At 43.1% G+C, this 10683-nt stretch overlaps 1 pseudogene; it reads right to left on the reverse strand.

Annotated features, from left to right (window-relative positions):
* LOC148776147 (putative G protein-coupled receptor 160) overlaps nt 1–9533 on the reverse strand; it is a 47771-nt pseudogene extending 38238 nt beyond the window's left edge.
* Between the last annotated feature and the right edge of the window lie 1150 nt (nt 9534–10683).

Below are 10683 nucleotides of genomic sequence, written 5' to 3' on the forward strand. Positions count from 1 at the left end.
CACAGAGCTGGGAAGAGGGGGGAGAAGGTGAGTTTTGCTTCAGATACCACAGACTTGTGTAGTTTTTACTGAATTTTACAAGATTTTCTTTTGGGGGGGAATAATTTATTTATTTATTTTATTTATTTTTGGCTGTGCTGGGTCTTCATTGCTGTGCAAAGTTTTTCTCTAGTTGTGATGTGCGGGGGTTACTATCATTGCAGTACACAGGCTTCTCATTGCGGTGGCTTCTCCTGTCGCAGAACTCGGGTTCTAGGTGCACAAGCTTCAGTAGTTTTGTTGCAGGAAGGGGGACCCCTTCCAGGGCCCAAAACTGGGCTCTTGTCTAATACTCGGAAATGAGTTTTCCGAGGAGACACATGTGCTGACGAAGCAAGAGATTTTATTGGGAAAGGGGGAGAGAGCATCAGGGTAAGGGAACCCAGGAGAACTGCTCTGCCATGCGGCTAACAGTCTCGGGTTTTATGGTGATGGGATTAGTTTCTGGGTTGTCTTTAGCCAATCATTCAGGCTCAGAGTCCTTCCTGGTGGTGCAAGCCTTGTTCGTCCAAGACGGATGCCAGTGAGGATGATTCCAGGAGGTGGTCAGACATGTGGAGTCTCTTTTTGACCTTTCCCGAACTCTTCCACTTGGTGGAGGCTTATTAGTTCTGTGTTCCTTACCAGGACCTCCTGTCGTAAAACAACTCCTGCAAATGGTTACTATAGAGCCTGGCCAGGGTGGGCAGTTTCATTCAGTGTGCTTTCCCTAACAGTTTCAGTGCATGGACGTTAGTTGCCTGCTACATGTGCAATCTTCCCAGACCAGGGATTGAACCTGTGTCCCCTACATTGGCAGGAGGATTCTTATTCACTGTACCACCAGGGATATCCAATAGATTTTTTTGAACACATTTTTGTTTTTCATTTGCTCTCTAGGTCAATTTCTAGAGACTTTAAATTGTTGTTTTTGAAACGATTTTCACCAGTTTCTCTGGGGAGCAGCTCATGGTGCTAGGCCAGAAGTTGAACTCCCTTCAGTGTTTTATTTGGACAAGTATAACTGCAGATAAACAAGAGAGGGCAGGTCTTGTAGCTTCCGTTGGCTGCTTAGCGTTTGGTTGCTTGTTTGGTGGCCTGATGTCACAGCAAGGTCAGGAAGACAGTGATGTGGAGAAACTGTGTTTCCAATGCTAAATGCTTCCCACATATTGATTCTGAAGCCAGTCTTGCAAACATGGAGGTTGAGACACGGAGAGATGAAAAGACATGCCAAGCTCCCACAGCCTTGTCAGATTTGAGGTTTGAACCTAGGCAGTCTGAGCTATCTCCACAAATGCTGCCTTTCTCAAGCAATGGAGTTTTGGGTTCCCTTGTAACTTAGGATAAATGTTCAGCATAGTTAATAACCTGGTCATGTGTCCTTAGGAACAGCAGGATGAGAATATTCTGCGTATGTTGGAAATGGCTGGTGACAGGAAAATGAAGAACCTGACCATGTTGACCATTTCTTCCAGCCTAGGATGCGGTGAGCTTGACCCGACTCGGTTTCCAGAACAAATTTGAAGAATGTTGCAATAGCACGTAGGTAATCACTAGGCTTTTCCTGTGAGTTGAGTAAACACTTGAAATTCCACCACTCCCTTCTCTTTTCATACAGGTGGCCTAATTTTGTCAAGTGAACTCAGGTTTTCCGTGTTCTTATCAAAAGTTGTCAGTTGGCAGATGGCTTTCTGTTGTTCAGTTGCTAAGTTGTGTGCCTCTTTGAGACCTCACTGACTGTAGCACACCAAGCTCCTCTGTCCTCCACTGTCTCTCAGAATTTTCTCAAATTAATGTTCATTGAGTTGGTTAAGAATACACCTCCCCTCCAGTGTAGGGGACACTGGATTGATCCCTGGAACTAAGATCCCGCCTGCCTCAGAGCAACTAAGCCCATGCGCCATGACTGCTGAACCCCCTGCACTCTGGAGCCCGTGTATCGCAACTAAGGAGCATGATCACTGTAACGAAAGGTCCCACGTGATGCAACAAAGATCCCACACGCCACAGCTAAGACCCGATGAAGCCAGATAAGTTAAAATAAAACATAAAAGACCTGGGACATGCTGGTTCATGTCTCCTAAAAGATGGAGAAGCCATAGTGGTGCAAGAGCTTTTCCTCACTTTAGGATAGAACCCTTGGTGCTTTGGGATCCCAGGGGCCCAGCTTTGAACCCCTGGCAGAGATGGCAGCCAGCAGGCCCTGGTGGCAGTGCAGAACAAACAGCTGTGCTGTGCTAAGTTACCTTAGCCATGTCCCACTCTTTGCAACCCCATGGACTATAGCCCACCAGGCTCCTCTGTCCATGGGATTCTCCAGGCAAGAATACTGGAGTGGGTTGCCATGACCTTCTTCAGGGTATCTTCAGAACCTAGGGATCAAACTAGCATCTCTTAAGTCTCCTGTTTTGGCAGGTGGGTTCTTTACAACGAGTGCCACCTGGAAAGCCCAGAAGGAACCGTACCCATCACTAAGTACCCTCGGGAAAAGGTGATACCCAGTGTGGCCACACACACTGCAGTTGGCCTGACTTGTAAGTGATCGAGTCACAGAAATAGCTGGAGGGCAATTTGTAGGAGTCCTGTGATGCATAAATGTCACCCTTTCAAATTTACTCACAGTGAGTAATAATTAAAAAAAATCTAAAGACAAGTAGTGTATTGACCAGCTGATGGTACTGGTTGAAGCTATTTCTTGGTAGAATTATGTTTGATCATCACCCATTGTCTCTATACTTAAAAAACATTGAAACAAAAGAAAGGAGAGCTTCCCTCACTCCTCAGGTATGCTAGCAAATAAGAAGCTATTTGAGAACAAGTCAAGGTACTGTAGATTTTATCCAATTTTAGTTATGTGGTGAGGCACGACTGGTGTGAGTCAATGGTAAGAAGACTGAAGGCCAAAACCTGGAAGGTTGGGCGGGGGAATAAAATTCCAGAAGAATGACAACAGTGTCCCCTGTCCTGCCACATGCAGTGGATATGGCAAGGGTCAGGTACCAGGTCACCCAGTGGCAGAGGTCACCGTCTAAGTGAGCTGCAGGAGAAGCTGGAGTCACTGGGTGATTCCGGGATGGAGCTAGTAGATGTGAGGATGGGGAAGGGGTCCAGGTGAGGGCTCAGAGTGGACTATGAGAACCCCATTTAAATGGTTTCTGGATCCAAGGTCTCATCAACCTTAGAAGCCAGAGATGGAAGTTGCCAGTGACTGTGAAGTGATGTGAAGATGAGTAAAAGGTGGATACAAGGGAGAAAGGGTGATGTTAAGAAAATGAATTTCTGAGAGAGAGGCCTCAGTGAAGACTGGGCCTCTCTTGCGGCCTGGGAGCTTGAGAAACTGGTCATGGGCAATCCAGATGACGTCTGCTGAGTCCGTGAGAGATTGCTAATCTCTCTTTTGTATCACACCCTGAAGTGTGACTCAGATGGTGGTGGCTGTGTGGTTAGGAGTGCGTCCTGAGCTCTGATCAGCAACAAGCAGGAGAGGTTCCAGAGTCTGTCCTCTCCATCTGATCTGCCTTTCATTGGCCAGAGCGGTGTGTTCAGGAGCTTCCGTCTGAGACACAAAGCAAGGCAGGCTTGTAATTTATCAAGCACCAGTCAAGCTTCCAGTGTCAGCAGGCTTCCCAGGTACCAGGGTGGGTCCACAGAATCAGCTTATGCATGAACTATCACTATAACATCAATTTATAGGAGATATTGAGGGAAGTACATCCAAGATGTGTGTGTGTTAGGTGCTCAGGCATTTCTGATCCTATGTGACCTCATGGACTGTAGTCTGTGCTCTTCTGTTCATGGAATTCTCCAGGCAAGAATACTGGAGTGGGTAGCCATTCCCTTCTCCAGGGGATCTTCCTGACCCAGTGATCAAACCCTTATCACCTGCATTGCAGGTGGATTCCTTACTGTCTGAGCCACGAGGGAAGCCCACATTCAAAATAGTAAAAGGAAATTATGCCACATGAGGCTCCTTCCAGTCTGTCTGCCATTCATCCATCTATCCATTCATCCCCCTATCCCTCCCTTCTATCCATCCATTCATCTACCCAAAAGGACACAAGATGGTGATGAACACATTCACTTTCTCAACGGCCATGATATTTTCACACATATATACATGTGTCAAAAGTGATAGAAAGTGTGCAGCTGGTGAATATACTTTAATTATATCTCAGTAAAGTGGGGAAAAAGGAAGGAATTCAGTGTATATCTGTAGGTCAGAACTGATGACAACTCACACAACCATCAATGGAGAATGGATGAAGTAGGGCATATTCATGCAAGGGAATGGTACTCAGCAATGGAAAGGAACAAACTCTTCATACACACAACAACGTGGGTAAATCTCACATACCTTAAGGCTAATTAAAAGAAGTCAGATACGGAGCTTCCTTGGTGTTCCTATGGTTCTCCATGCTTCCAATGCAGGGGGGATGGAATCGATCCCTGGTTGGGGAACTAGGATGCCATGCAGCGTGCTCCCCCAAAACAGTCACATGAGAGATCCATTGTTTGTGATTTATTTATACATGTTTCAAAACCAGCGAAGAGAGAACTATCATGTTTAAGAGTATGTGCTCAGATGGTAAAACTATAGAGAAGCAAGGATGGGATTATCATTAAGGTTAGGGTAGTATTGGACTTCCCTGGTGGCTCAGACGGTAAAGCGTCTGTCTACAATGTGGAAGACCTGGATTCGATCCCTGGGTTGGGAAGATTCCCTGGAGAAGGAGATGGCAGCCCACTCCAGTACTCTTGCCTAGAACTGTTCTCCATGGACGGAGAAGCCTGGTGTTCATGGGGTCACAAAGAGTCAGACATGACTGAGTGACTTCACTAGGGTAGTATTAGCTTAGGGGAGGAGGGTCTGGAAGTTAGGATGCTTCTGGGTGCAGGCAGCATTCTTGGCCTGGGTTGTGATTATGCACCTATTTGCTTCCTAATAAACAATTGTCCATTTTGTTTTGTGCACATTTCTTAATATGCTTTACATTTCATAATTGAGAATGGAACAATGGGCATGTGCTATGCTTGTACGGAAAGAGAAAAAAGAGTTTTAGCAGTAGTTTTCTCTGAGGAGAGAGACTATGGGAAGGTGGGACAGTGGAAGCTTTTATTTGTTTTCCTTATACATTTCATTAAAAAAAATGCAAATTCCCTCATGCAGTTCATAAATAAAATTAAAACGCATAATCATAAACTCATGGATAATAAAGCAAAGGAGGGACTGCCCAAATGTAGGTGCTGAAATGGGGACCCAAGGAGAGAAGAAGAAAGAACAGGCAGGATGGCCTGTGTATCTATGTCAGTAAGTGTGTGTCAAGTTAAAGACAGGAAGATGAGGCAGAGAGCGCCTCAGAGGGATTCAAAGCATGAGAAAGGCTTGATCTGCTATTGCTGATTTTGAGGACAGAGAGCGCCATGAGTCAGGAAATGCCAGTGGCCTCTAGAAGCTGAGAATGAACTTCAGATGACAGCCAGCAAGGAAAAGAAAACTTCAGTCCTACAACCACGGGGAACTGAATTCTGCAAATAACCTGAATGACTTTGGAAGTGGATTCTTCCCAGGTAAGAGTCCACCCAGCCAACATCTTGATTTTGGCCTCATGAGACCCACAGCAGAGGAACCAATTGAACCCATTCAGACTTCTGACCTACAGAGTTGTTGGATCATTAAATCGGTGTTTTTTGCTTGCTTGTTTGTGAGTTTGGAGCAGAGAAAGGTTTATTAAAGGGCCATGCAAGGAGATGAGTGGCTCATACCCTAGAAGCCCTGAGCTCCCTGGAGGGTCTATATGGGTGTGGTTTTAAGGCACTATGTTTGTGATAACTGTCATAGCAACAAGAGAAACTAATATAGCCACGGGCTGACATGGAAAATGGAAGTGATTCTGTAGCCTATTGTATAAGGGTGTCCTTGAAGACAGTGCTCCAAGGGTCAGGGGCTTGCTGAGACACGTTAATAAAGGACACGGAGAGGTTCTATCTATTAACAGATAGGGGAGGTGGTGGGAAGGACGAGCATTTGTACTTCTAAGATATTTGTCACCTCTAAGACTGATCTACTCTTCAAAGCTTCAGCCACATCCTTATTAACCACCGACCTGGCAGTTTAAATCATGGGGTTAAGAGGACAAACCTACACGTGTGAGTGTGTGTGTGTGTGTGTGTGTGTGTGTGTGTGTATGTACCACACTCTCAGGGTTCCTGAAGATATAGAGGACACAAGCAGGTGCAGGTACAGAGAAGCCCCTCTTTGGCAGAATAAATTAGATCCTACCCACCTCTACTTTCTTTTCCAGGGGATTTTACACAGGGAATTAGGTCCTTAAAAATCGTATGTAGGACTAAAGAAGTAGGTTTTGAATTGGGCCTTGAAAAATTTAGAAGTTATTCTCAATAGTTGATGCTAAAGGCAACTTGAAGCTGGTTTGGAAGCTCAGAGTTCAAGAACACACATTCAGGAATAAATTGCTGTCCAGGGATTAGAAAGCCAAATTCAAGACTTTTGATACTGGAAATGCTCCTGCCCCCAAATGTCACACTTCCATGACCTTGCTCACCAGCAGACAAAATATTCAAAAGAGAATAGAAAGATGGTGTTGGGGTCAACCTCCCAAATCCCATATCAGTTCCTCTAAACATGGTTTCGCATCCAGACCCAATTGCAATGAATTCTGGGAAGTGTTGCTGTAACTTTGCAACCTCTCCAGATAGAAAGGAGGAAAAAAAAGATGAGAGAGTATAAGCATAATAGCCACCCAAGGTAGCTTTGTCTTGTTTTCCTCTCTCACATTTATATTTTGAGTGGTAAGCTGCTGCTGAGAGGTTTAAAAAAGATTTTTTTACATTGACATATAGTTGATATACAATGTTACATATATACAGCAAAGTGATTCAGTTATAAATATACATACAGTCTATTCTTTTTCAGATTCTTTTCTATTATAGGTTGTTATAAGATATTGAATATAGTTCCTTGTGCTATACAGTAGATCCATGATAACATTTTTGATTAAAATGTTTTAAAGGCTTGTTTCCAAAGTTTACATGAATCTCATATTTAAAGAACAGTTTGCATCCAAGTTTTTTGGATAGTACAAACATCAGTATGCTGCTGCTGCTGCTAAGTCACTTCAGTCGTGTCCGACTCTGTGAGACCCCATAGACGGAAGCCCACCAGGCTCCCCCTTCCCTGGGATTCTCCAGGCAAGAACACTGGAGTGGGTTGCGATTTCCTTCTCCAATGTGTGAAAGTGAAAAGTGAAAGTGAAGTCGCTCAGTCGTGTTCGACCCTTAGCGACCCCACGGACTGCAGCCTACCAGGCTCCTCCATCCATGGGATTTTCTAGGCAAGAGTACTGGAGTGCAAACATCAGTATAGTCAGAAGTCAACTCATTTAACTTCAGCAAAGTTAAAAGTTAACAGAAGTTAACTCATTTTACTTTTGTGTTAACAACAAATTAGCATTTGTAATGTACAATGTTCCTGAACAGATATAAACACTTTCTTGGAATTATTTTGTTTTTAAAGGATAGCATTATTTAATAAATAGTATCATGGCCCCAAAAGATGCATTATGAAAAGGTATGAAAATTGGTGGGGGGAAAACTACAGTTCAGTTCATTTTTGTATGTGCTGAGTCATCATTCTAACTCATTTTATAATTGTAATTCTTATTGTTGTTATAAGTTTTGATTAGTTTTAATGTTAAAACTAAGCTGTTAAAATATTTAAAAACTATTATTATTTCCTTTTTTGAAAAATTAATTAATTTGTTTTAATTGGAGGCTAATTACTTTACAATATTGTAGTGGTTTTTGCCATACATTGACATGAATCAGCCATGGGTGTACATGTGTCCCCCATCCTGAATCCCCTTCCCACCTCCCTCCCCATCCCATCCCTCAGGGTCATCCCAGTGCACCAGCCCTGAGCGTCCTGTCTCATGCATCGAACCTGGACTGGTGCTCTATTTCACATATGGTAATATACATGTTTCAATGCTATTCTCTCAAATCATCCCACCCTCGCCTTCTCCCACAGAGTCCAAAAGTCTGTTCTTTACATCTGTGTCTCTTTTGCTGTTTTGTATGTAGGGTCATCGTTACCATCTTTCTAAATTCCATATATATGTGTTAATATACTGTATTGGTGTTTTTCTTTCTGACTTACTTCACTCTGTATAATAGGCTCCAGTTTCATCTACCTCGTTAGAACTGATACAAATGCATTCTTTTTCATAGCTGAGTAATATTCCATTGTGTATATGTACCACAACTTTCTTATCCATTCGTCTGCCCATGGATATCTAGGTTGATTCCATGTCCTGGCTATCGTAAACAGTGCTGTGATGAACATTGGGATGCATGTGTCTCTTTCAATTCTGGTTTCCTTGGTGTGTATGCCCAGTAGTGGGATTGCTGGGTTGTATGGCAATTCTATTTCCAGTTTTTTAAGGAATCTCCACACTGTTCTCCATAGTGGCTGTACTAGTTTGCATTCCTGCCAACAGTATAAGACAGTTCCCTTTTCTCTGCACCCTCTCCAGCATTTATTGTTTGTAGACTTCTTGATAGCAGCCATTCCGACCAGGGTGAGATGGTACCTCATTGTGGCTTTGATATGCATTTCTCTGGTATATTATTGATTATTTTCAATTTGCTCAAGATTATGAATTATAAGTGGACAAAGCAGCATTTCGAGTTGACAAATGGAACCATAAGTAATGTGATGTTTCTTTTTTTTGTCTGTGCTGGGTTTTTTGGCTGTGCAGGGTCTTTGTTGTGGTGTGCAGTCTTTTTTTTTTTTTTTGTCTAAGTGTGTTGCTCAGGCTTCTCCTGTTGCGGAGCACAGGTTCTAGAGTGCTCAGGCTCATTAGCTGAGGCTTGGGGCTTAGTTGACCCTCATGTGGGATCACAGTTCTGTCACCAGGGATTGAACCCACACTCCCTGCTTTGGAAGGCCAATTCTTAACCACTAGACCACCAGGGAAGCCCAAAATGATGTCTCTTAAGGTAAGCTTATGACAATTAAACCAATCCACTGTAGCAGTAAGAAAACTATTGACAGAGTAGACCAAAGAATATTCCTCTTCAAATATGCTGGAGTCTGTACTTTCAGTAAAAGGATGACTACTTGAAGTAGCACTGATGGTTCCCAGGTACCAAGAAAACAGATACTGAGCTTGGACAAGAGTATTTCTTAGAGCTCTCATTATAATGGAATGGGATAAAAAGGGAAGAAAAGAGAGTCTCATTCATATGGGAAGTTACCCTAAATAGCCTATACAAGGATCATGACTTCTGACCAGAGGTTATGTCATAAATAAAATAGTCACCATGGAAAATGACAGGCAGTAGCCCTAAATGCTGAAATCAAAAGAACATTGATAAGACGAAACACACTGTGTCTTCAGGTTTTAGTAGATAGTTGGAGCTCTCAAAACATAAGCAAGGACTGAAATTCAAATTAAAATGCTATAGATAAAAATAAAACTAAGTGTTGACATAAACAGAAACTTGATGACTTTAGAGAAATTCGGGTAATAATCTACACATGCTATCAGGAAAACTGGAGAGACTTCCATGATTGTCCAATGGCTAAGACCCCATTCTCCCAATGCTGGGGGCTGGGGTTCAATCCCTAGTCAGGGAACTAGATCCCACTTGCTGCAGCTAAAGATTCTGCATGCCACAACTAAGAGTTCACATGCTGCAGCTAAGATCTGGCACAGCCAAGTAAGTAAATTCATGAGTAAATAAATTTAAAAAAAAATTTAAAAAGGAAAACTGGAGAACTCATGGCTGAAAAAAGCTGTCAGTCAAGGAAATAATTTGGATAAATAGGCAGACATAGTACTCAGCAAGTCTAATGCCTTAAAGTACTAAATTCTTGAAATACGATACAACAGAAATGTTTACAGAAGAAAAAGATCCATGAAGACCAGTGAAAAGCAAAATACTCCATACAATTTTGATGGGTATTTTTTCCTTCTTATTCCAAGTGTGAGGCTATTTAATATTTTTCCAAGTATAATCAAGAAAAGCAGACAGTTAACCTCAAGGGGCTGATTCATTTCATGTAACTGGAACTGAATAGAGCAGCTCTCGAAAGAAAGAGCAGGCTTTTTGTTTCTTTGTTTTTGTTTTGTAGAGCAGTCATTTGTTAGTTAAATTTCAGGTGGGCTGCTGAAATATAAAACCCTGCTTCACTGTTTTTCACCACCTACTTTCTCCAGTGGGCTGATGATTTTTCTATTTATTTCAGTTTTACTGCCTCTAATGATCTCTTTCTTTTTCTACCATTTCATTTTGTTATACGAGAATGCCCCGTGAGTAAGCTCAGAGTCGTGCCAAGTGTGGGAATGTGCGAGCACAGTGCCTCTAAGCTGCACCTTCCTCGGAAGGCAGTGGGTCCCTACTGTGGCCGCGGGGATGTGGGGTGGGGGGTCGTGCTTTGCAGTCACCATCCCCGGCCACTCGATGGAGCTCAGTGTCCCTGAGTCCGAGTTATTCCTAAAACTTCTTTGAGAGGTGTAAGTAAGTAAGTAAAGTCGCTCAGTCGTGTCCGACTGTTTGCGACCCCGTAGACGGTAGCCTACCAGGCTTCTCCGTCCATGGGATTCTCCAGGCAAGAATACTGGAGTGGGTTACCATTTC

This window comes from Moschus berezovskii, chromosome 11 (genome assembly GCF_049115385.1).
Source record: "Moschus berezovskii isolate FMDL1 chromosome 11, NW_MosBer_1.0, whole genome shotgun sequence".
Taxonomy (NCBI): Eukaryota; Metazoa; Chordata; class Mammalia; order Artiodactyla; family Moschidae; genus Moschus; species Moschus berezovskii.